A 22,868-nucleotide genomic window follows, 5' to 3' on the forward strand; every position below is an offset into this window, starting at 1 on the left:
TGGTTGTTTTGGTTTAATGTAGGTGAAGAAAAGAATAAAAGAGAAAAGCGTGGCCTAAGAAAGCGTGACCAAAGGAGAAGAAAACGTGGTCAAAGGAAGGAGAAGTGTGCCGCATGTAAAGAGGGGAGGCAAGCATTGCCCTCCACAAGGGCACACTGCCCTCTAGGAGGGCAACATAAGGGAACAAAGCATGAAAGGCAACTCTGCCCTGCCCACTACAAGGGCAGAGCACAAATTTGTGCCTTGGAATCAAGAAGAACAAAACCTTGCCCTGCCCTCCACAAGGGCAGTATCGGGCTCACCAAGGGAAGAAAATCAAAGGAAAATGTCTACAATGCTTGCCACAAGAGTTGAACACGGGACCATGAGGAAGCAAGGAATTAAGCCTCACTTTGGTACCAAGAAAGCCAAGGAAAATGGCTAGCGTGTGTAGCATCCAAGTTTCGAACTCGGGACATCAAAGTGGAAACACTGCCCTGCCCTCCGCGAGGGCAGGGCAGCATTTTGTTGTGGCATGAATCTGGCGCACCAAGGCACAATTCTAGTGCACCAAGGCACGATTCTGGCAGCACCAGCAGCGCACCACAGCACAATTCTCGCGGAGGGCAGGGCAGCATCCTGCGCAGCAAGCCTGCACCATGCCGCACCACGCACGCACCAAGCACCAAATCCTGCCCTGCCCTCCACAAGGGCAGGGCAGCCTCCTGGAAGCTATTATTTTTGGGCCAAAAATTGGATTAAAAATCCAATAAAATTAATTTCTTCACCAAATCAAAAGCCCATCCAAATCCCAAGATCCAAGAATAGAAAGTGTATAAATAGGAGCTAGTTTGATGTAATTAGAACCTTTTTTGACTTTTGAATTTTGCACTTTCTTTGAGCTTTGAATTTTATCTTTGCACTTTGGAACTTCTCTGGGTGTCTTGACGGGGATTACAGAGAATTGGGGAGGAGAATTGATCTCTCTTCTTCCTCGTTCTTGCTTAGGCCTTTTTAATTTCCTTGTTTTGAGTTTTGGGTGTGAAGAATTGAGGAAATTCTGTCTCAATCTCCATTCAAAATCTCTTTAAACATCTTTCTGCACTATTGAGTTTAATTTCAATTTCCTTTACTGCTTCCTCTTTATTTTCTTGTCAATTGCTTTGAGAACTTGGATCTAGGAAGGTAATTGAGATCTAAGCTCTGCTACCTAGTCTCTGGAGTCCTGAGATCCCAATTTACTTTTGGTTCTTCTGTGAACCCTGCTGCACTTTAATTTCAATTTCTGTTTGAATTCTAATTGCTTCTAATTCAGTTTCTGCTCTATTAATTGTGGCAATCCAATTTCTCTTTGTTTAGATTCTGCAATCCCAGTCCTCGAATCCCTTTTACATTCCTTGCCATTTAAGTTACTGTAATTTACATTTCTTGCACTTTAAGTTTCAGTCATTTACTTTCTTGTTCTTTAAGATTCAGCAAGTTTATTTTCCCTGTTCTTTAATTTACTGCAATTCTCCCTTCTCCCTTTATATTCCAAGCAATTTAGCTTCTGTTAAATACAACCCACTCAACCAAAACTTGATTCGCTTGACTAAATCAACCACTAAACTAAAATTGCTCAATCCTTCAATCCCTGTGGGATCGACCTCACTCATGTGAGTTATTATTACTTGATGCGACCCGGTACACTTGCCGGTGAGTTTTGTGTTGGATGATCTTCCACACATCAAGTTTTTGGCACCGTTGCCGAGGATTGAAATAGATTGACAATGATTAAGTGAAGTGGAGATCTAGATCAAGCACTTTTTCTTTTCCGTTATTTTAATTTTGACTAACACACTAACTGTTTGAATTTTTGCTTAAACTAACTAAAACTTCATTCTAGCTATAGATTGAAGTTTCATTGGTTTTCTGGATCTGTGTGTTTATTGTTGTGTGTTTGTATGTCAGGTACAGGAAGATCTTCCCTTGTCCTCTCTGAAATTGACCAAAGGACCCTTCGAAGAATAAGAAGAGCTGAAAGAGGGAAGAACGTTATTGGAGAGGAAGAATCTGAGGAGGAATTCCAAGAAATGGAAGGAGATCTCAATCAACCAGGAGGAGGGGCCAACAATAACCAACAACAACGAAGAGTCCTGGCTTCATATACATTTGCAAATGCTAGACACTGTGGAAGTAGCATTCTTCCTCCTAATGTCAATGCAAACAATTTTGAACTAAAGCCACAACTTATCACGTTGGTTCAAAACAACTGTTTTTTTGGAGGAGGGCCTTTGGAGGACCCAAATCAACATTTATCTACCTTTTTGAGAATCTGTGACACTGTAAAAACCAATGGTGTGCCTCCTGACAGCTACAAGTTGTTGCTCTTTCCATTTTCTCTCAGAGATAAAGCCACTCAATGGCTAGAGACCTTTCCAAAAGAAAGCATCAACACCTGGGATAACTTGGTAAGCAAGTTCCTTGCCAAATTTTATCCCCCTCAAAGAATCCTAAGATTGAAGACTGAGGTGCAGACATTCACTCAAATGGAAGCTGAAAATTTATATGAAGCATGGGAAAGATATAAGGCACTATTGAGGAAATGTCCACCAGAGATGTTCACTGAGTGGGACAAGTTGCAAAACTTCTATGAGGGGCTCACTCTTAAGGCTCAAGAAGCACTTGATCATTCAGCTGGAGGCTCTTTGCAACTCATGAAAACTACAGAGGAAGCTCAAAACCTCATTGATATGGTGGCCAATAACCAATATTTCTTTGCTCATCAAAGACAACGCCAACCATCACAAAGAAAAGGAGTAATGGAGTTGGAAGGAGTGGATTCAATTCTAGCTCAGAACAAGATAATGCAGCAACAGATTCAACAACAGTTTGAGCAAATGGCCAAAAGGATTGATGGCTTGCAAGTTGCATCAGTGAGTGCCACAAGCCAACCACCAACTACTTGGGTGCAAAGTGAAGAAACTCAAGAGGAGCAACAGCAAGAGCAAGTCCAGTACATGCACAACCAAAATCCTGGAACAAATGAAGTCTATGGTGATACCTACAATCCATCTTGGAAGAACCATCCTAACCTCAGATGGGGAGACAACCACAATCAAAACCAACAGCCATGGCAAAGGAACTCAACACAAAACAATTGGAAAAACACAAACAACAACCAGCCAAACACTAACCAAAATACATACAGAAAACCACAAAATAATTACCCCAACTCTAACCATTATCCACCCAATAACCACCCAACAAATCAAAACACCTATCATCATCCATCAACACCCCAAAACCAACCAATCTCACAAGATTCCCAGAGGATCACCAATCTAGAGATGCTCATGGAGAAAATGATGAAGAACCCAGAATTAACAACAAAGAACCAAGAAGCGTCCATGAAGAACTTAGAGAGACAGATTGGGCAAATCTCCAAATAGATTGTTGTTGAAAAACCATCAAGCTCACTGCCAAGTGACACCATTCCCAACCCAAAGGAAGAATGCAAGGTCGTGCAACTAAGAAGTGGAAAAATTTTATTGGATGGTAACCAAGGAGCAACCAAGAATAATGACAATGAGCCAACAAAAAATGATGAAGCCATCAACAAGGACATGTTAAGCAAGAATGTCCCAGAAAAACTCACAGAGGAAAACAACGAACGACAGAATCTAAAGAAAGGAAAGCAGATCATGAAAGAACCAAATCCAAAACCACATCAAGTGGAGAAGAGCTCAACACCACCACTACCGTATCCACAGAGATTCCACAAAGAGACAAAGGATCAGCATTTCCACAAATTTCTTGAGACTTTCAAGAAGCTGGAAATCAACATACCTTTAGCTGAGGCATTGGAGCAAATGCCTCTGTATGCCAAGTTCTTGAAGGAGCTCATCAATAAGAAAAGAGATTGGAATGAGAAGGAAACGATGATGCTTAGTGAAGAATGTAGCGCTGTGCTCCAAAAAGGACTCCCACCAAAGCTTAAGGATCCAGGGAGTTTTGTAGTGTCATGCACCATAGGCAAACTATCCTTGGACAAAGCTCTCTGTGATCTTGGAGCTAGTATCAACTTAATGCCTTTGTCCATGATGAAGAAGCTTGCCATAGAAGAACTCAAACCCACCAGGATGTCACTAGTCATGGCCGACAGATCAATCAAGACACCAAATGGAATTGTGGAAAATCTGTTAGTAAAGGTTGGAGAGTTTATCTTCCCTGCGGACTTTGTAATCCTAGATACCGACGAGGAAGGCAACAATTCAATCATCTTGGGCAGACCATTTCTAGCAACTGCAAGAGCCATTATAGATGTGGAAAAAGGAGAAATGGTTTTCAGAGTACACAATGAGCAAATGATCATAAATGTTTTTAAGTCAATGCAACACCTTCCTGAGCATGAAGATCATTTGAGGGTGGATATGATAGAGAGCCTGGTGGAAGAAATGTTAGACATTAATCAGCATGAGCAAGAAAAAGACAATCAAGAAACAATAGAGGAACATGGAGCTGAGGCTTCCATAGACAAAGAGGTGGAACCAAGCAAGAAAGAAGAGGTGAAAAAGCAAGAACTGAAGCCATTACCTTCTCATCTCAAATATGCATTTCTTGGCACTTCAGAGAGCTTCCCAGTGATCATTAATTCGTCCTTGACAAAGAAAGAAGAAGGAGAGCTTCTTGATGTTCTCAGAGCTCACAAGGATGCCTTAGGATGGACCATTGATGACCTGAAAGGCATCAGCCCTACAGTATGCATGCATAAGATTCTTTTGGAGGACAATTCCAAAACAGTAATTCAACCTCAGAGAAGACTAAATCCTGCAATGAAGGAAGTCATCCAGAAGGAAGTAATGAAATTATGGAATGCAGGAATCATATACCCTATTTCCGATAGCTCATGGATAAGCCCAGTCCAAGTGGTACCAAAGAAAGGTGGGATGACAGTCATTATCAATGAGAGGAGTGAACTCATTCCCACCAGAACTGTGACAGGGTGGAGGATGTGTATTGATTGTAGAAGGTTGAATGATGCCACACACAAAGATCACTTCCCACTTCATTTCATTGATCAAATGCTTGAAAGGTTGGCTGGCCATGCTTATTATTGCTTCTTAGATGGCTATTCTGGGTATAATCAGATAGTGGTAGATCCAAAGGACCAAGAAAAGACTTCATTCACATGCCCAGTTGGAGTTTTTGCCTATAGAAGAATGCCATTTGGATTGTGCAATGCCCCAGCCACTTTTCAAAGGTGTATGCTCTCCATTTTCTCAGATATGGTTGAAAATTTTTTAGAGGTTTTCATGGATGACTTCTCTGTTTTTGGTGATAATTTCAATACTTGCCTAAACCATCTAACTCTTGTCTTGAAACAGTGCCAAGAAACTAATTTGGTTTTGAACTGGGAGAAGTGCCATTTCATGGTGCCTGAGGGGATTGTTCTTGGTCATAAAGTTTCAAGAAAAGGGATAGAGGTTGACAAGGCAAAAGTGGAAATAATAGAAAAACTCCCTCCACCAACTAATGTGAAATCTGTTAGAAGTTTCTTGGGGCATGCAGGATTTTATAGAAGGTTTATCAAGGATTTTTCTAAAATAGCCAAACCTTTGAGTAACCTTTTAATGATTGATAAACCTTTTGTTTTTGATAAAAATTGCCAGCATGCTTTTGAAACTTTAAAACATAAACTCACAACAGCACCAATTATCACACCCCCGGATTGGAACTTACCGTTTGAACTCATGTGTCATGCAAGTGATATTGCAATTGGTGCTGTACTTGGACAGAAGAAGGGAAACTTACATCATGTCATATATTACGCAAGTAAAGTATTGAATGAGGCTCAAAAAAATTACACTACAACAGAGAAGTAATTGTTAGCTGTAGTCTATGCATTTGATAAGTTTAGATCGTACTTGATAGGATCTAAAATTGTGGTTTATACTGATCATGCCGCTCTCAAGTATTTGATGTCAAAGCATGATGCTAAACCAAGACTTATCAGGTGGATTCTACTCCTACAAGAATTTGACATTGAGGTAAGGGACAGGAAGGGCACTGAAAACCTAGTTGCTGATCACTTGTCAAGGCTGCCACAAGAAACAATTCAAAAGGCCTCATTACCTGTAAATGAAAGCTTCCCAGATGAACATCTTATGCTGATCCAACAAACACCATGGTTCGCTGATATAGCAAACTACAAAGTAGGAAGGAAGATACCTCAAGAATTCACCAAGCAACAAGTGAAGAAACTAATCAATGAAGCAAGGAAGTTCTTGTGGGATGAACCCTATCTGTTCAGAAGGTGCTCTGATGGAATAATCAGGAGATGTATTCCTGAAAGTGAAATAAAAGATATATTATGGCATTGCCATGGCTCAGCTTATGGTGGACACTTTGGTCCAGAAAGAACAGTAGCAAAGATATTACAAAGTGGTTTCTATTGGCCAACCATCTTCAAAAATGCCAGGGAGTTTGTCCACCAATGTAATGAATGCCAGAGAGCAGGAGGACTAACAAGAAGGAATGAGATGCCACAGAACTTCATTTTGGAAGTAGAATTGTTCGATCTATGGGGCATTGATTTCATGGGACCCTTTCCCCCTTCTTATTCATTCAGATATATTTTGGTAGCAGTGGAGTATGTTTCAAAATGGGTGGAAGCCATAGCCATAACTACCTGTGATGCACAAATTGTCCTTCAATTCCTAAAGAAGCACATCTTTACTAGATATGGAGTACCCAAGGGTCTCATCAGTGATGGTGGTGGTCATTTTTGTAACAAACAAATGGAGAAACTTCTCCACAAATATGGAGTTATTCATAAGGTAGCCACACCATATCACCCTCAGACTAATGGGGAGGCGGAATTAGCAAACAGGGAACTGAAGAAAATCCTAGAAAAAACAGTAGGTAGCACAAGAAAGGATTGGGCTAGGAAGTTGGAAGATGCACTTTGGGCGTACAGAACAGCTTTCAAAACTCCTATTGGGAAGTCCCCATTTCAGCTGTTATATTGGCAAATCTTGTCATCTCCCTGTAGAGCTTGAGCACAAAGCCTTTTGGGCTACTAAACTTCTAAACCTGGATTCTGAAGCAGCAGGGGAGAAAAGGTTGTTGCAGCTAAATGAGCTAGATGAGTTTAGGCTAGAAGCTTATGAAAATACCAAGATATACAAGGAAAAAGCCAAGAGATGGCATGACATGAAGATTTTGAAGAAAGAATTCAAACCTGGACAACAAGTACTCTTGTACAACTCACGACTCAAGATATTCCCTGGCAAGCTTAAGTCTAAGTGGACTAGTCCATACTTGGTAACTAAGGTCTTTCCTTATGGGAGTATTGAATTGCTAGATGAAGCAACAAAGAGTCGGTTTACAGCAAATGGTCATAGAGCAAAACTATACCTAGGGGGACAATGGAACAAAGAAAAAGAGGTTCAGAACCTAAATCCTCCTTGAAGTAAAAATGGAGGAATGTCAAGCTAGTGACAATAAAAGAGCGCTTGTTGGGAGGCAACCCAACCTGAGGTAGTTTTCTTTTCATAGCTTTTTCAATAAAAAAAAGTTGAATAATTGGTATGCATTGCAAGGAGCTAAGTTTGGTGTTGCATACCAAAACAATTTAAGGGAGAATGAAAGATTCTAAGTTTGGTGTTCCACCAAAAATATCATTTAAAAACACATTCTCACCTCTTGCATGATGCTAGCTCCAAGCAATCAAACACATTATTCGACTGTTTAATTGCTTTCTAGCTTTAATTTCATTAACCTTTAGCAAGGACATAAGGTTTCACATATGGTTAAAATTGTTGCATAAGAGGCAGTGGCAAACAATTAAGTTTGGTGTTCCCACACCAAAATCAATCCAGGAACCACACTCAATTTATGCATACTAACCATATAATTAAGGGCTTGAGAAGCAAGCAACTTTGAGAATTATGCAGGACATGAGTCAACAATTGAAGACATTATGCATTTTAACTCAAAGAGAACACAACAGAAGGAAGAATCAAAAGGCTGCAACTTCAAAGGTTGTATCTAAACTTAATCCTTGCTGCTGTGTATTATTTTGAACATGGAAACCATTGTATGCCTTGCTAAAGTGTTCATCTAGTTGCAAGTGAAATTGTTTAAATGCTAAATTTGCGTGTTGTTTGTTATCCATCACTTAGTTAAATTTTGTTTTGTTTCCCACATGCTTGAATAAAAGAGATTTGTTTGAATTGAAAAGTGAAATATCCAATGTTGCATAAGTAAGAATGGAAGTTAATGGTGGTATATGTGTTTGATTAAATGCATAACTCATGAAATAACTGCTGCATAATATCATTTTCATTAAAGTGTGAGTTAGCTTGCTGTTGTAAAGACTCTTATCAATAATGAAAAAGCCCTTGGGAACAAAAACAAAAAGAAAAGGAAGAAGAAAAAGCCAAAATGGCAAGAAAAACAAAGAATAAAGGTTAGACACCAATAGCTTGGACCCTAGGACATATGCCTGTGATGTTCTTGTACTGAGATATGGTTGGATGAGTAAATTCTAAAGGGTATTTTAAAACCCGGTCACTTAGATCAACTGATTTGGGATGGCCAATTGAAAGTCCACAATAAAGAGCAACTTAGATACAGAACATTTAGTTATCCAAAGAGATGCTGGGTATCAATGATCCTAGGAAGAATTAGTGAGCCATGTGTCTGTGGTGGAAAGATGTTGAGTAAAAGAAAAAAATAAAGCCAAAGGCTACTACTGCAACATTAGACACCAAACCTCCAAAAGAGTAATAAGCTTGTTAAAGCATTATAAGAAAAGAAAAGTTAGCAAGGGAGTAATTAAAAAGTAAGTCTTATAACAGCAAGGTTAGCAAGCCTTTGAGGAAAGATGTATATTATGTAACAACAACAATAATTGAGTTATCATTGTCTGCATAAAGACTCCATAAATCAAGTTCTGCTATATGCCTAATAAGGATATGTGTTCTTTTCTTGTTCATATCATTTACTCTTAGTTTTGATGCTTGCTTTGGGACAAGCAAGATTTAAGTTTGGTGTTGTGATGACAAGTCATCATATACCCATTTTTCAAGCTAATTTCACTTGTTTTATTAGTCTTTATGCACTTTCTTGCATCCTAAGTAAGTGATTTGGAGTGAAAATGCATAACTTCTTTAAATCAAACAATCACCATGAAATTAATGTTAACTCATAAGGTTTAAGCTAATTTTAATTGAATTTTAATTGATTTATAAGCCTTGTGAATTTAGTGATACTTGGAGTGGTTGTTTTGGTTTAATGTAGGTGAAGAAAAGAATAAAAGAGAAAAGCGTGGCCTAAGAAAGCGTGACCAAAGGAGAAGAAAACGTGGTCAAAGGAAGGAGAAGTGTGCCGCATGTAAAGAGGGGAGGCAAGCATTGCCCTCCACAAGGGCACACTGCCCTCTAGGAGGGCAACATAAGGGAACAAAGCATGAAAGGCAACTCTGCCCTGCCCACTACAAGGGCAGAGCACAAATTTGTGCCTTGGAATCAAGATGAACAAAACCTTGCCCTGCCCTCCACAAGGGCAGTATCGGGCTCACCAAGGGAAGAAAATCAAAGGAAAATGTTTACAATGCTTGCCACAAGAGTTGAACACGGGACCATGAGGAAGCAAGGAATTAAGCCTCACTTTGGTACCAAGAAAGCCAAGGAAAATGGCTAGCGTGTGTAGCATCCAAGTTTCGAACTTGGGACATCAAAGTGGAAACACTGCCCTGCCCTCCGCGAGGGCAGGGCAGCATTTTGTTGTGGCATGAATCTGGCGCACCAAGGCACAATTCTGGCGCACTAAGGCACGATCTTGGCAGCACCAGCAGCGCACCACAGCACAATTCTGGCGCACCAACTTTTTCTGCCCTGCCCTCCGCGAGGGCAGGGCAGCATCCTGCGCACCAAGCCTGCACCACGCCGCACCACGCACGCACCAAGCACCAAATCCTGCCCTGCCCTCCACAAGGGCAGGGCAGCCTCCTGGAAGCTATTATTTTTGGGCCAAAAATTGGATTAAAAATCCAATAAAATTCATTTCTTCACCAAATCAAAAGCCCATCCAAATCCCAAGATCCAAGAATAGAAAGTGTATAAATAGGAGCTAGTTTGATGTAATTAGAACCTTTTTTGACTTTTGAATTTTGCACTTTCTTTGAGCTTTGAATTTTATCTTTGCACTTTGGAACTTCTCTGGGTGTCTTGACGGGGATTACAGAGAATTGGGGAGGAGAATTGATCTCTCTTCTTCCTCGTTCTTGCTTAGGCCTTTTTAATTTCCTTGTTTTGAGTTTTGGGTGTGAAGAATTGAGGAAATTCTGTCTCAATCTCCATTCAAAATCTCTTTAAACATCTTTCTGCACTATTGAGTTTAATTTCAATTTCCTTTACTGCTTCCTCTTTATTTTCTTGTCAATTGCTTTGAGAACTTGGATCTAGGAAGGTAATTGAGATCTAGGCTCTGCTACCTAGTCTCTGGAGTCCTGAGATCCCAATTTACTTTTGGTTCTTCTGTGAACCCTGCTGCACTTTAATTTCAATTTCTGTTTGAATTCTAATTGCTTCTAATTCAGTTTCTGCTCTATTAATTGTGGCAATCCAATTTCTCTTTGTTTAGATTCTGCAATCCCAGTCCTCGAATCCCTTTTACATTCCTTGCCATTTAAGTTACTGTAATTTACATTTCTTGCACTTTAAGTTTCAGTCATTTACTTTCTTGTTCTTTAAGATTCAGCAAGTTTATTTTCCCTGTTCTTTAATTTACTGCAATTCTCCCTTCTCCCTTTATATTCCAAGCAATTTAGCTTCTGTTAGATACAACCCACTCAACCAAAACTTGATTCGCTTGACTAAATCAACCACTAAACTAAAATTGCTCGATCCTTCAATCCCTGTGGGATCGACCTCACTCATGTGAGTTATTATTACTTGATGCGACCCGGTACACTTGCCGGTGAGTTTTGTGTTGGATCATCTTCCACACATCAACAATCGTCTTACTTATCAATACTTGATATGATGTCATTTATTTAAACTAATTAGTTACCTTTATTCTTTTTTAGCATGGCACTCTCGGGGCACTTGTCCAGGATTCTGTTAAGAGCCACTACTAGACCCTGTTTTATTGTTTTCCCTTCCCTTCCCCTGCTCCAATTCCCTGCTTCCCAGGTTCCCCTTTCATCTCATTTGATTTTATTTCTGTTTGATTAATCTGGTTTAGCTCATTCTGTTTAGCTTGTTTAGTTCAACTAATTTAGTTTAGTTGAATTAGGTGGTTAGAGAATCTGGACTGGTTAGTGGATGTAGGTTTTGTTTTGTTTACTACTGCTGTTCGGAATGAATTTGTCTTTCCTCTGAAAGCTGCCCTGGATGAACTTGTTTATTGTGCTGTTTTGGTGTTGATTTCTGGACTTGTGATTGCTGTTTGTTGTATTTTTTTTCATTGTCCAAAATAGATGATGTGGAAGTGTAACTGTTTCATTAATTTTTCTTGGTTTGTTGTTGCTGAGTTCTGCTCTACTTGTTGCTTGGTCCATATTATATGAATTGCAATGATTTCAGTTTGTGGAACTGGTTAAGTCATATAAATTCTGTTTGCTGCTTGCTTGAACCTGGGAAACATGCTATTTACTGCTGCTGTTTAATAAGTGTTGCTGTTTCGTGCCATGTGTTAGCAACTCGTTTCCTTGTTGCGTTTCTTTGTGCTTATTATGCATTCATGCTCATTACATCCTTAATCATTGGCTGCTGCTGATTTTACTATTTTCCCTTCCCTTCCCCTGCTCCAATTCCCTACTTCCCAGGTTCCCCTTTCATCTCATTTGATTGTATTTCTATTTGATTAATCTGGTTTAGCTCATTCTGTTTAGCTTGTTTAGTTCAACTAATTTAGTTTAGTTGAATAGGTGGTTAGAGAATCTGGACTGGTTAGTGGATGTAGGTTTTGTTTTGTTTACTGCTGCTGTTCGGAATGAATTTGTCTTTCCTCTGAAAGCTGCCCTGGATGAACTTGTTTATTGTGCTGTTTTGGTGTTGATTTCTGGACTTGTGATTGCTGTTTGTTGTATTTTTTTTTCATTGTCCAAAATAGATGCTGTGGAAGTGTTACTATTTCATTAATTTTTCTTGGTTTGTTGTTGCTGAGTTCTGCTCTGCTTGTTGCTTTGTCCATATTATATGAACTGCAATGATTTCAGTTTGTGGAACTGGTTAAGTCATATGAATTCTGTTTGCTGCTTGCTTGAACCTGGGAAACATGCTATTTACTGGTGCTGTTTAATAAGTGTTGCTGCTTCATGCCATGTGTTAGCAACTCGTTTCCTTGTTGCGATTCTTTGTGCTTATTATGCATTCATGCTCATTACATCCTTAATCATTGGCTGCTGCTGATTTTACTGTTTTCCCTTCCCTTCCTCTGCTCCAATTTCCTGCTTTCCAGGTTCCCCTTTCATCTCATTTGATTTTATTTCTGTTTGATTAATCCGGTTTAGCTCATTCTGATTTTGTTGTGTGATCATGCAATTGCACTTGGATTCTTTTGCAACCTGGTTAACGTGGGAGCTAACGTAAGAGGCAAGGGTGGTCGACAACGTTAGTGACACCTAACATTGTCACTAACGTTGGAAGCAACCACAAAACCCCAAGGAGCCACGTTAACTTAGTTAACGTGGAAAGCTAACGATGATGAGTGAAAGATGAGCCAACGTTAGTGACACTCAACATTGTCACTAACGTTGGGGATGGCTAAGAATGGCCACGTTAGAAGCCACGTTAACCTAGTTAACGTGGACTCTAACGTGAGACATAGGGGCACATTGGAACGTTAGTGACAATGTTAAGTGTCACTAACGTTCTCGAAGGTTGGCAAGGCCACGTTAGAAGCCACGTTAACCTAGTTAACGTGGACTCTAACGTGAGACATAGGGGCACATTGGAATGTTAGTGACAATGTTGAATGTCACTAACGTTCTCGAAGGTTGGCAAGGCCACGTTAGAAGCCACGTTAACCTAGTTAACGTGGGCTCTAACGTGAGGCAAAGGGGTACATTGGAACGTTAGTGACAATGTTGAGTGTCACTAACGTTCTCGAACTCATACTTTCACTAAAACGTTAACACCCCTAACGTCCTGAGCTAAAGTCTCTGCCCACTTCACACTTTCTCTCTGCAAGTAAAACCAAGCTCAAATGAAGAAGAGAACTGCTTCAAACTCAAGATCCAAAGGCCCAAGATTTGAAAAGCCAACTAGAAGTTGAGAAGAGTAGTATATATAGGAGTAGCTTTGAATTATTTAGGGGTGCTAAAGTTGGGGGAAAAGAGCACTACTCTCTGTATTTTACTCTGCTCTTCTAGTTCCATGATGTATTCTCCATCTTTGTTTTCATTTTCTAGAGCTATGAATAACTAAACCTCTTTCATTGGGTTAGGGAGCTCTGTTGTAAGTTGATGGATCAATACTAATTTTCATTATTCTTCTTCTATCCTTTCTCTTGATTTTACTTGAAAGCTTTTGATCTTCATCCCATTGGGTAGTTATCTTGGAAAAGGAGCTATTCAAACTTGGATTTCTTCTGAACCTTGAAAGAGGAATGAAGAGATCAAGCTAGAAATGCTTTCTCATGCTGGACCGAATTGGGTTTGGATGGATATGTGACTATAATCCTCTCAATACTTGATTTGGGAAATGCATGTGGTATAATCAGTGACCACACTTCATCTCTTCTCATGAGCAATTGACCAAGGAATTGGCTATTGATCAAGATTTGAGAGATTGAATTGCAAGAAATTGTAATTCAATCAATTGATTGTGGAAGAGATGAAAATGAACTTGATCTGGAGAATTGCAACATCTCCTACGCCCAATGAACTCCCCAATTCTGATCTCACCCATTCTCTTTAATTTTTGCATTTACTTTCATGAGCAAACACCCCATTCCCATTTACAATTCTGCAATTTACTTCCAGTCATTTACTTTCAGCCCTTTAGTTCTAGCATTTACTTTTTCTGTTATTTACATTCTCGCCATTTTATTTTCTGCAAATCTCAACCCAAATTCTGAATTTGCTCAACTAGAACGTTCTTCTAATTAAGGTTGCTTGATCAATCAATCCATGTGGGATTCGACCTCAATCTATTGTGAGTTTTTACTTGACGACAAATTCGGTACACTTGCCGAAGGAAATTTGTTGAGAGACAGTTTCCACATGCATCAGTAGAATCCTAAACAACCCACTTTCCTTAGTTGTTTTGCTTAGTTAATTACTTGCTTCAGTTGATTATGCTCATCTAATTATTATTTAATTAGCATTTTATTCATTGTTATTATTTTGTGTATGCAGAATAGAGAAAGGGGAGATCATTAAAAGAAAGCGGATACTTACCTTAGGCCAAAAAATGAAAGGAAAAAGCCCAAAAAAAAAAACAATTCCTTTGAGGTTACACAAGTGAAGTCAAGTGCTGAATTGCTAAAACAATACAATATTAAGAGAGAAAGGTTCATGGCTGAAAATAACAAGGCTACCTTGCAAGCTCAAGCTCCAAAGGATCCAACAAGCAAACAACCCACACAATAGTGGAGGATGCATTTGAAGAGCAAGTTAGGACTCCGAAGAAGACAAGGAAGGCTCAACCAACTGCACTTTTTCAAGAATGCACGCATAATGGAAATGAGACAATGTTTGAAGTTGAAAAGAACTCTAAAACTAGGAATCAAAGGACTGCTGAACCTGATGCAATGGATCAAAATGACATAAATTTGATGATGACGGAGAAGATACAAGCGAGATGAGTGCAACTTCAAATAAAAAAGGAATGAGTCTTGACATGTATTTTAAGGTACATGGGATAAATTTGGAAGATGAAGAAGATGAGGAAGATAAAGAAAATGAGCTTGATGATAATGCAAATGATGTGGGTAGTGGAGGACAAACTAGTAATGAAGGTACTTTTCTTGTTTAGTTAATTGTCTAATTAGAGCTTATATTACTTCTCAATTGAATTATGTTATTTTATTCGGACTTAGGCACAATAAAGAAGAAAACCCTTGGAAAAACTACGTGCAAAAAGCTTCATGCCACAGATTTTAATGATCGACGGGAGGTGGTATTTTTTCAAGGGAAGCCTGTAGGTCCAACCAACGAGGTTGTATCTGACCTCAACCAACTATTGGGCACAACAGTTAGAAACCCTCGTTTTGTGACTTTGTTATATACTAGTTGGCATGGTGTGCCTAATAAACTCAAAGAGGACATGTGCGAGTATGCTAATGTATGTAAATATGGCATTATAGATAATTTTTTGTTAATTTATTTGTCACATTATTTGTACTAACCGTTGATATTCTAATGTGTCGTGTTTGCATAGCAAAAGTTCACTCTTCGCATAAGTTCAAAGCCGTGGGTAATGCGGGGATTTTGTGGTGCATGGAAAAAATATAAGAGAGAAATAAAAAAAGAGCATTTCGTAAAGTACAACAGAAAGAAAGAAATGATAAAGAACCGACCATTAGATATTCCCGAGGTTCAATTTCGCAAACTAATTCGGTATTGGAGTCTTCCGGCCATCAAGGTAATATTGCTTTTTATTTCTTCCTATAGCATCTAGCATACTATCATTGATTCTTCATCTTCCTAAACTTAGGTTGATTCTTTATATTTAGGCTATCTCTGCTAAGAATACTGAAAATAGGTTGAAACAAACATGTCCTCACCGAATGGGATCCATAAATTTTGGAATAGTGCGTAAGCCGCTGGTAATATAACTTATTCTTTGTGATTTCTCTTTTATATGTATTCATGGTGTAGTTGCCTAGTTAGTATGCTTCATGTAAACTTTTCTCTGTTTACTCTAGCGCGACTCTAAAGAGAACAGTGAAAAACCATCAAGGGCTGAAGTTTTCATAGCAACTCGCACAAGTAAAAAAGGAAAAGAAATTGATGCTAAAACACAAGCCACAATTGTGAGTTGTTTGTATTTGTATTTTGGATATGTACATCATGAATTCTGATGTGATTTCTATCTAAATTAAGTTAATATGACTTTGAACCTTATTGGTTGTTGCTTTTTGATAGACTGAACTTTAGAACTGCTTAAAAGCAGGAGAAAATAAAGAGGATGCATTTGTAGGAGTGTTATGAAAGGACCAACCAGGTCGAGTTCGTTGTTATGGGGCTTCGATTACAAGAAGCTCTCTTAAAAAATATGAGGAGATTTGCCACATAAAATTTGAATATAACACTAAGGTCTTATCATTAGAGAAGAAGATGGATGGTGTATGTGGTTTATTAAAGGTATTGGTGCACCAACTCAACCCTGGAATGAGTGATGAAGAGGTAACAGCCTTAGTTCAAGCTGCACAAGATTCTCCTTTAGATACCTCAAGTAGCAGAGCAAAAAATACTCCTCGCTCCTCCGAATCAACTCACATTCCACACAAAGATGATGTAGGTAAAATTATAATATTTTTATTAATAAAAATGTTGGAATATAACCAAGTACTTCAATTTTGTTTGTTGTTGCTGAATTCGAACTTGGAAGGTTCTAATATGATTTTGAATAACTATGACTAGTGGAAAGAGTTAAGTTTTGCATTGTTGGAAAGAACTTGGAAGGTTTGAACTAGTTGCCATTGTTGTTCGGTTTGCATCTTCTTTTTCACTTATTTCACTTATTGGTTCCTTCTATCTGAAAATTCTGAATGCACGATTCAAATTTCAGTGTGTTGTGAAAGAACATGAATGTTGTATCACGTTTTTATTGATGCTATAAATTAGATTTATTTATTGAACAATAAGATATTTGTTCGATATCAAATATAAAGGAGATTTTCAGAATCCTTGTGCAGATTAGTGGATATATGTAGCAAAATTAAATCTGATTGTTAGAACGCTTTTTATGTTACAAAAATTAAGTTTGATGTCAAATCTGATTGTTAGAAAAATTAGTGGGCTGAAGTTTACTGCATCATCCATTTTTCATTTGTCGTTGTTCATTTGTGTTTTTTATTTTGTAGGGCACAGGTCAAAACAATTTACCTTGCAATGATACATGAAGTTTTTATATCTTGGCATGAAGTACAAGAAGACTTTGATTAATTAGGAATTTTAATTCATGTATTAGAAATTTCATGAGAAGTTATGACTTTCGCTTTTGGTATTTTGAAGAAGACTTTGATTAGGAATTCTAATTCATGTAGTAGGAATTCATGAGTAGTTATGATTTTCACTTTTGGTATTTTGTTAGTGTATGTTGTTATGTGATCACACACTTATTTTGGTGACAATTTTATGAAAGTTGGAATACTTTAAAAACGTGGCCATATGGCCATATCTCTGTCTATTGCCACGCTTAGAAAACGTGGCTGTATCTAAGCTTTTTCGCCACGCTTTTCAAGCGTGGCCATACCTCCTTTACTACCACGCTTTCGCCACGTTTTACATGCATGGCCGTACCTCCCCTTTTGCCACGCTTTAAAAGCGTGGCCTTATCTCCTGTTTTGCCACGCTTTACAAGCGTGGCCATATCTGGTCTACTGCCACGCATGAAAAGCGTGGCCAGATCTGCCCTACCGCCACGCTTTTACAATGTGGCCATATCTCTACCTATCGCCACGCTTTTAAAGCGTGGCCGTATTTCCCACCTACAGCCATGCTTTTCCAAGTGGCAGTTTGTAAAAAAGCATGGCAAACAAAAAGTGTGACAATAGGTTGCAAAAAGCGTGGCGATTGAGCAACCGCCACCCTTTGATAGGCCACCCTTTCGAAAGCGTGGCGATAGCTCAAAAAGCGTGGCGAAAAGCTATCGCCACGCTTTTTTTAGCTTTTTACCACGCTTTAAAAGCGTGGCAAAAGACGTGTTTTCTTGTAGTGTAAAGTGCAAGAAAAGTAAATAGCTGAATCTTAAAGTGCAGAAATTAAAAGTACAAGAAAACTTAAATTTCATGAATAAAAAGGGGATTTGGGTATTAGGAATTAAATAAAACTAATAAATGTAACTTTCAGTAAGTGCAGAGGAATCAAAGTGAAGGAAATTCAAAGAAAGTGATTCATCAGGGATTGGAGATTCTATAATCCTTCATGAATCAATTGGGTCTCAACTCATTTCTCAAACATCTAGTAGATCTATGGCAGATTGAAATTGATTGTATCCCAAATTCTTGGCAATGCAATCTCTCAAATCACAATCAATCTTGCCAATTCCTTGATCTAATTGTCATGAGAAGAGGTTAAGTACAAATCTCTCATCCATAAGCCACACTAACCCTCAAGATCTCAATTCCTTCAAAATGGTGTTGATAGTAAAGGATAGAGCTCCAATTCTAATGCAAGTGATTCTTCTTCTGAGGCTCACACAAGCATTCATGAATTCAACCTCTTTCCAGAGTGAAGAATTCTAAATTGAAACAGAAGGTACCTAATAGCTACAAAGATGAATCGAGAAGAAGAAGAATTTTATTTATTCATGGGAATTACAATAGAGCTCCTCCCTCTAATGAAGGTGGGGTTTAGTTCATCATTGCTCTAGTACCCAAAACAGAAAATAAAGTGCAGAAGAAGAAGAAGAACATAAAAAGAAATTTAACTCAGATCTAAATTCTTAAGGAAAACTAAAAGGAAGCAAAAAAATGAAAAATGATCTAAGGACCCCCTTGAAAATTGAATTTTCCCCTATTTATACACATTCTAAATTAGTCATCCCGACACTTGGAGTGGGCTTTCTGGCCTTTGATGAAATGGATCAGAATGGGTTATCAGCTGGTGTGGTTGGGGCTTGCTTTAGGAGAACGTAGCGTTTTCAAAGTGAACGCTGCTTTCATTCACCGACGCGTGCGCGCCCTATATGCGTGTGCGTCCCTTGTGTTTTTCCCCATCGACGTGTGCACGTACTGTGTGCATGCGCGTCCATGCTGCCTTCTGTCTCAACCATGCTTGTGCGTACCATGCGTTCATCCGCATCCTTGGTAGCTTCACAAACTAAATGCTACGTTCGTGCTATGAACGCTCTTCACGCGTGCGCGTCCTGTGCACGAGCGCGTGGATGATGAAATGTCACTTCTGCGTCCAGCGTCATGTACACGTCTGCGCCCCTCACTACTTTTGTCATATCGACACGAACGCGTCATGCACGCGTGCGCGTCGATTCCCATCTTTCGAATTCAAACTCTGAAAGTATCGTAGGCGTTCACTCCAAGTGAAAGTAGCGTTCATTTCTTATGAACGTTAATCCTCAATCCACGCGTGCGCGCCATGCGTGCGTACGCGTGGATTTCCAAATTGCTCATCCACGCTGAAGCGCCTTGTATGCATGCGCGTCGTATGTGAACGTAGCGTTCATCAAATGAATGCAGCATTCGTCTAAACCTTGCTTCTCTGCCTTTTTCTTTTCATCATTTTGCACCTGAAATCAACCAATCAAGCAATCAAAGCCTAGCCAAAATCACAAGGTTTTGCATCATTCATAATAATCAACTAAATTGTGCATAAATCTCCTGATTTTGCATAAAATCAACAATGTTTGATTGGGTTAAGGTAAATATAAGATTACACTCCAATTAATTACTTAGCATGCAAGAAAGTGTAATAAACCTAATAAAAGCAAGGAAAAATGCTAGTAAAACTAGCACAAGATGACTTGTGATCACACGACCAAACTTAAACCTTGCTTATTGATAAACCACTATTTTGTGATTCATATTGTGTTTAATTGTATGGTTTTATCAGGTCTTCACCCACATATTCATATGACTTGCATGTATTTATAATTCCTTCCTAAAAATATTCTATGATTGAATACTTGCTTCCTAAAGACCTTTTAGTTGTATGTTTTTATTTTCCTTCGTACCATTCGATGTCGTGATCTGTGTGTTAAGTATTTCAGGCTTCATAGGGCAGGAATGGCATAAGGAATGAAGAGGAAGCGTGCAAAAATGGAAGGAACACAAGGAATTGAGGAGATGACCATCGAGAAGTCACGCGGTCGCATGGCTCACGCGACCGCGCAAAATGGAAGAAATTAGAGTGACGCGCTCGCGTGCCTGACACGACCGCACAGATTGGAAGCTGCACGAATGACGGAATGCATGGACGACGCGCACGTGTGGTACGAGAAACGCTGAGTGACGCGAACGCATGGACGACGTGGCCGCGTGATGTGCGTGATCTGCAGAATTTCAAAAGATGCTGGCATAGATTCTGGGCCGCATTTCAACCCAGTTTTCGGCCTAGAAACACATATTAGAGCCAGGGAACATGCAGAGACAAAACAATAATTCATTCCACACAATTTCAAGTTTTGAGATCTGATTTTACTCTTCCCCTAGGTTTCTGACTTGAACATTCATTAATTAGGATTTTGAAGAATTTTGGCTTTAGCCTTTGAGAAGAGTCTACCTCCGGTACTGGTCAATATAGTTTGTTATTTACTTTTCATTTACTCTTCCATATTCTTAGTTTTTCCAGAGTTGACATTGGATTATTTTCATAGTTTATTAATACAAAACTATTTTTATTTTTAATTGATCTCTTTCACTACTATTTATTATGTCTTCTCTTATTTCTCCCATTGATTTTGTGAAGTCTACAATTACGATTATGGAGTAATCCCCCAACTTGATTGGGAGATGATTAAAAGGAGAAACTTGAGTTAGAATACTCAAGAGTTCAATTGTAATTGGTTCATTATTGGTTGGCTTGTTAGTCACTAACTCTAATCCTTCACAAGGGAGAGGATTAGGACTTGTGAATAGAAGTTGACTTTTAATTTGACTTTCCTTCATTCGTTGAGGGTTAACTAAATGTAAACAATGACTAATTATTAATTGCTCTTGATAAAATTCTAACAAGGATAGAACTTCCAATTAATCTTCTCCCGGTCAATATTTTATTTAAGTCATATAAATTCTCTAATTTAATTTTCCGCTCATCAAATTCACAGCCGTTTTTGAAAACCTTTTATTGATAAAAGAGCACATCTTCCTGCAACTCATTGGGAGACGACCTGAGTCTCATACTCCTAGTATTTTATTTCTAAATTCTGTGACAACCCTTTTCTAAATTGACGAGTGGATTTTTGCCGGTTAAGAACTGTACTTGCAACGCCATTTTTATAATTAATTTTTAACTGCCAATTTTCGCTCACGTCAATTTTTGGCGACGTTGCCGGGGAGTTGCAATAGTGTGCTAATTTATTGATTGGAATTTATTTAATTGCATTTTTCTTTTTATTTTTGTTACTATGAGCTGCACATTTCTTTCGTTAAATGACGCGTTCACTTCCTGATCCAAACTTGCCAGTATTTGACCCTGAGATTGAAAGAACTATTTCACGCATAAGGCAAGCTCGGCGTCGGATAGTCATCTCCGAGGACGAATCTGAAACGTCATCTAAGGAAGAAACCAGCTCCCTTTCTACTAATCCAGTTGCTTTACGTGCAGGTGACATGGCAGCACCTAGGAGAGTCACTATCCAGGAGCAAAGAGCCCCTGATTTTACACTACAGCCATTCCGGGCACACCACCCAGAGGTGGCTGTGGACTTTGAAATAAAGACTGCACTACTCAACTTGATGCCCAAGTTTCATGGCTTACTTGCTCAAGAGCCTATCAAGCACCTTAGGGATTTTTAGACAGCTTGTTCTACTGTTAAGCGTGATGGTACTGATGAAACTTCTATTCTACTAAAAGCCTTCTCATTATCTCTTGAGGAAAAGGCAAAAGAGTGGTACTACACTCAACCCGGAGCAACTATTTCTAACTGGGATATGCTTGGAAGAGAATTCTTGGAGAAATTCTTTCCAGCTGAGGTTACTGATAAACTAAGGAGAGACATTTCCATGATCGTTCAGGATGAATCTGAGACTCTCTACGAATATTGGGAGCGCTTCAATAATCTTCTAGAAGCATGTCCCCACCAAAAGATTGACAAGATAGTGTTGCTCGGTTACTTCACACAGGGCATGAAATCATAAGATAAGACCACATTGGAAGGTGCTAGCAATAAGTCTATGAAAAAGTAAAAGACTACGGATGAGGCATGGCAATTGATTTGCGACTTAGCTGAATCTACTAGAAATCACAGACAGAAACAAAGTCGGTCAAGAGCTATTACAGAGGTATCCTATAGCAAAGAGACTATTGCTATAACTCAGAGCTTATGTGAAATGACCAACTTACTGAAGCAGATGCAACTAAGTCAACAACCAGCTCAGCAAGTTCAGCCTTCTCTACCACAGTACAGCCAACATTGGTTCCACAAAGAGTATGCAAAATCTATGCCGATTACAGTCATTATACTGATGAGTGTCCGCAACTCCAATAGGAAGACCACACTGTGGTAGCCACCCACAACTTCTATGACCGCCCCAATCAAGGGTACAATCAAGGTGGCGGCAATAACCATGGATGGCAGGATAACCCCAACCAAGGCTGGAGAGATAATTCTAAGCAGGGTGGAGAGACAATCATAACAGAGGAGGCAGAGATAACAATGAAAACCAAAGGCAGAGATAACAATCATATCAGAATCAGGCCTACAGAGCACCTCATCTAAGGCAGCCTTAAGCATCTCAGTAGACCCTTCAGATTACTTATCCCTCTTCATCTCATAATGATGAGTTACTACAATCTATTAATTAGAGATAGCAGGCCATGGAGAATAACCTTACTTCTACTCTAAATGGTTTGAACTATACCTTGCAAGCCCTTATCTCACAGATTGGATCACTGAATAACTCTAACAACCAGTCCTCAAGCTCTGGTGGACTCCCCTCTCAACCATTACCTAACCCCAATGGTGGCATCAATGCCATTACCCTGCGATCTGGAACCACACTGCAAGAGAGGAATCCAGAGGAATCAAGCCCATCAAAACACGGCCCAACTG

This window comes from Arachis hypogaea, chromosome 9 (assembly GCF_003086295.3).
Source record: "Arachis hypogaea cultivar Tifrunner chromosome 9, arahy.Tifrunner.gnm2.J5K5, whole genome shotgun sequence".
NCBI classification, from domain to species: Eukaryota; Viridiplantae; Streptophyta; class Magnoliopsida; order Fabales; family Fabaceae; genus Arachis; species Arachis hypogaea.